We start from the raw sequence: 4,686 nt of genomic DNA on the forward strand, positions 1-4,686 counted from the left end.
CTGGGCGGGGGGGGGGGGGGGGGGGTGTCTGTTTCCTAACCTCCTGTAGGCTTTCAGAGGCTCTTGGCGTCTTCTTGAATCTGTCTGCCTTTTTCCTTTGCTTGGTCAGTTGGTAAGCATGAACTAGAGAAAGTGGAAACCTTTGGGATGCCAAGTTGTTTGGTTTCTAGGAAAACATTGGGTACTATTCACGCCCTGCACCTGTATTCATTCCACTTCAAAGCTCTTTTCTGTTCGTTGTATTATCTGATCCTCATGATAATCCCTCACGCTCTGTGGACAGGGATTATCATCTTCCTTCTACAGAAGAAGAACTGGCCACGAAAGGTGAGCATCTGTCCCGCGCCACAGGGAGCACACGGGACAGAACCTGAAGCCAAGCTGTGCCGGTTTTGCCACTAAGCGGTGCTGAGTTCGAACCCGCTGCCGCGGCTCACATGCCATGGGATTTGGGGCCCAGATGCTTGGCTCCTGAGTCTCCTTACCCAGAAACAGAGTCGTGGTGCTTGTCACACACATCTGTGAGGATGAGCACATATCAAACACTCCACCCGCTGTTCTGATCCAAGTAAAAGCTTACACATTTATTTAGCTTTTGACTGGGTCTGTTGTCCAGGTTCTGAACATATGACATCGCCGCTGCCTCCGTGTGAGAGACAATCTCAGAATCAGCAATTAAACGTGCCAGGCGCCCAGGCCTGGAGCAGAGCAACCGGCCGAAACCTGGAGCTTCTGAGCAGGCACATCAGAGAGAATAAAAGGTAAAAATTAAGAAGCCTGAGGGCCGGGAAGCTTTGTCAGTCTGACCATCTGAGACTGAGTTTGAGTTACTTTCCCGCTGCTGTTACTTGGTGGCGTCAGGGCTTTTGTGATTCCTTGTCCTCGGAATCTTTTTGTTTCCTTTCTAAGGAAACATTCTGCTTGTGCTTCAGAGAAGAGGGATTTTCGTCAGCACCTGGATGGAACGTTGTCATCACCAGGAGAGACCAGAGGAAACTAGGAAAATAGGTGACAGAGCCTCCTGCGGTGAGGGAGCTGGAAACAGCTACGACTGTGAGTTGCCGACTCCTGCATTTCACCCAGACCAGCTGAGCTGGACCCCTGAGGCTGTCCTCTCCGCGGCTGCCCCTACCATGTCCAGAGCCAAGCCTGACAAGGCCTGAGCCTTGAGGTCTATCCCCAGTTGGGGGATAGGGCTGCTGCCAGGCTGATCTTAGTTTTGGGTGGGGCTGCCATGGATCTGTGGGCCCACTGGGCCCCAGCCTCGCAACTGGGTGCCTAGGAACCTTAGAACTGGACCTCTGCCTCCGTGGCTTTGTGTAGTTAGCACTTCAGTTTGCCATGGGGATAGAATCTGTCATGAACCTCAGTTTATTTGCCTGTTGGCCCTGAAACTCTAAGTAGACCTCACTGGTGGAGAGGGGCTTGGTGGTGGTGGTGAAGGTGACACGTGGGAACCAGGTCCTTTTCCTGTTGGTACTGGCTCCAGTAGTTCAGTAAGAAAGTGTCGTCAGTAGTTCACTAGTCTGAAGTCATGTTCTGTGTTGAAAGGGTTCCGTGGTCATGATCAAAAGTGGTATATACCATACCCCTGCCTGCCTTGCTTTAGAGATTGCCTATTCCCATCATCATACTCAGGGCTCTGAGATGTCCTACAGTGGAGAAACCTGTGTAATTCCATTAAGCCCACATTTCCCAAGCTTGTTGGACCATGGAACCAACCCTCTTTTCAGGCCAGTAGCCCTTCACAACCTTCAGAGCTAGTGTTTCACAGATCCTACCTTGGGAAGCACGGGCACAAACCAAGCCACAGCCATGAGAGCTGAGAGCCGTGAGAGCTGTCAGCTGCCTTAACTCGTGGCTGCATCCACCCCCGATGGCACCTCCTCGGACACTGATCCCTCCTGAAAGTGAACCTGAGCTCATCACATCATGAGTCAGCCCTGCCTGGCCCATCTCCCCACTCCTAATCCCACTCAGCCCTGGCTTTCTACCACCTCCCAGTTGGCCTGGTAGCTGAGCCATCATGCGGCAGCAGGTGGGGGAGGATTCCCCTGTGTCTCCAAATCTTCCCAAAGATGCCACAGCCATCTTCCCCATCCCTGCCCCCATCAACACCCAGAGGTGCCGCTCACCTCGAGGCCAGGAGCCCCTTGGGCAGCGATCTTCTTGCTTTTCCCTGCTTTCCTCCCTTCTGGTTCCTCAGCCTATGCTTCCCCACATCTGCTTAGAGCGCCCTGGGCCTGGGAGGGGCCTTTTATTAAGTGAACCCGTCCCACACACAGCCTCAGTCCTGATTTGGAAGACTGGCTACCCTGGCCATTTTGAGAATGTTTTACCCTATTTTTTTTCTTAAATCCAAGCAAGATGTCAACCAGAGTCCTTGAATCTACCTGTCCTTCATCCCTGGTTTCCCTCCTCTTCACATCCCCAGACCCCCAAGTTTCGGTTGAGTCTCTCCCAGCTGGCAGCCCCATTCCAAGCAGAGGAGACACTGCAGGAAGGACGAGGGTGGTTTGTTACAGGACTGGGTGAGATTAAATCCCAGGGGGTCCTGCCCAGCTAAGGTGCATTTTCCTATGCTTTATGATGTTTTCCTCCTCTCTGCTTTGGTCAACATCCTACAGGAGTCACTGCTTTGAATCCATTCTGGGATCTCTGGCTTTTAGAACCCATTGCCTGCTCCTCATTCTTTACTGAAACCTGCTCTCAGCATAGCATCTGATCAGCACATTCCCATTAAGTTAGAATCAGCTAAACACCCCCAAGATGGGAGAGAGCTCTGTGGGCAGGGACTCCTCCTGGGAGCATGTGAAATTGGGAAACGAAGGAACCTAAGAAGTCTAATATGCAATTTCACACAACTTATAACTGAGAAGTAGCCGTTGTCACCGCACGCTCACCCTCAACATCTAGGGGTGCATATCCCCCTGGCATGGCCACATTTATGTTAGACTGTCTTCAGTAAAAAGTGTCAAAGCATATGCTAAGTGAGTGGGACATCTCTGTCAGCCACCACACCTGTCTGAGGTTAAAAGTTCTTTTCCTTAACTCGTAAATGATTCAAGACTCAAGCTCCTTTTACGATTTGACCTTGGGATACCACCCCTGAGCATTATTTTATAAACCTGTGAAACCTTGGTATAAAACTGTAGATGGGTGGTTTCCAACATTTAGTGCCTGTGTTAGTCACCCAGCACTGAGGGGGAAAAAAACCCACAAAAATCTTCTCAGTGGCATATGCAGCAATAAGCATTTGTCTCCAGAGCTCTGTGGGTCATCTGGGATTTGACTGATCCAGGCTGGGCTCAGCTGGTCGACTCTGCTGAGGCTGCAGTGGCTCAGTGGCTCTGCTACTCACTTCCGGTCTCTGGACCACTCGGTGGTTTTGCTCTACATGCCTCTCATCCTATCCTCCTTAGACAGCAGGTTAGCTGAAGCTTGTTCTTCTGACGGCAGAGGCAGAAGAGGGTAAACTCCAGTGTGCAGGCACTTTTCAAACCCCTGCTTGTGTCTGTCTACTGACATCCCATTGGCAAAGAAACTCATATGGCCAACCCCAGTATCGACAAAGAAGGACATTCCATCTATGATGGAGCCATAGCAAGTGTGTGGATGGAGAAAGGAGTGAAGAATTGGGGCCAATAATACCACCATGCTCACCTGTGGCACACAGGGACGAGATAAAGGGTTTCTTCTGCCAATTGCTGCTAGCAGCGTTCTGTTGCAACAGAGATGCTACAGGGAGCCCAGCAGTCGGAGGAAACTTCTGAAGGTTAAACAGCCCACAGGCTCCCTGTGACCAGAGAACCAGGTGACCATCCTGATCAGTCCAACTCAGGTTCTGGTGGGGGTGGGTAGCCCAGGAGCCCAAGTGAGGAGAGAGTAGGCAACGGAAGTGCAGAGAGTGGTGCGGCCACCAAAGTGCCCTTCCACGGCTAAGGGTGCGAACCGTTATGCTCTGACATACAGATGCCAAGGAAAGCACTGAGGAGGTCAGAACTGGGGCCAGCCAGGGGAAGACCAGCTTTACCCAAAATCAGAGCAGGAAGGAATACCAAATAGGCAAGGTTGAGACCCTGACTCGAGCCTACAGTTAGTTGGGTTTATACGCTTAAATTAACCGTGGGGTAAGCAAGGTTACCCATGATGTCCTGGTTACTCTTGCCTTATTTATTTATTATTTAACATGTAGTTTTTATTTATTTTATTTTTTAAAATTTATTTGTTTTTGGCTGCGTTGGGTCTTCATTGCTGTGCACGGGCTTTCTCTAGTTGTGGCGAGCAGGGTCTACTCTCGTTGTGGTGCTGGGCTTCTCATTGCTGTGGCTTCTCTGGTTGCAGAGCACAGGCCCTAGGCACACGAGTTTCAGTAGTTGTGGCTCATGGGCTTTAAAGCGTAGGCTCAGTAGTTGTGGCGCACGGGCTTAGTTGCTCTGCGGGCATGTGGGATCCTCCTGGACCAGAGATCAAACCCGTGTCCCCTGCATTGGCAGGCAGATTCTTAGCCACTGCGCCACCAGGTAAGTCCCTAGATTTTATTTTTATAAAAATAACACAGGTATCTAGTTTAAGAAGTGAAATAAAAACAGAGGCTTATAATGGGAAACAACAGTCTCCTGCTCATCCCTGCTAAGCCCTGACTGCTTCTCCCCAGAAACAACTGTTTTAGCTGTGCCTTCTTAT

This window comes from Lipotes vexillifer, unplaced genomic scaffold, assembly GCF_000442215.2.
Source record: "Lipotes vexillifer unplaced genomic scaffold, Lipotes_vexillifer_v1.1 scaffold384, whole genome shotgun sequence".
Classification (NCBI taxonomy): Eukaryota; Metazoa; Chordata; class Mammalia; order Artiodactyla; family Lipotidae; genus Lipotes; species Lipotes vexillifer.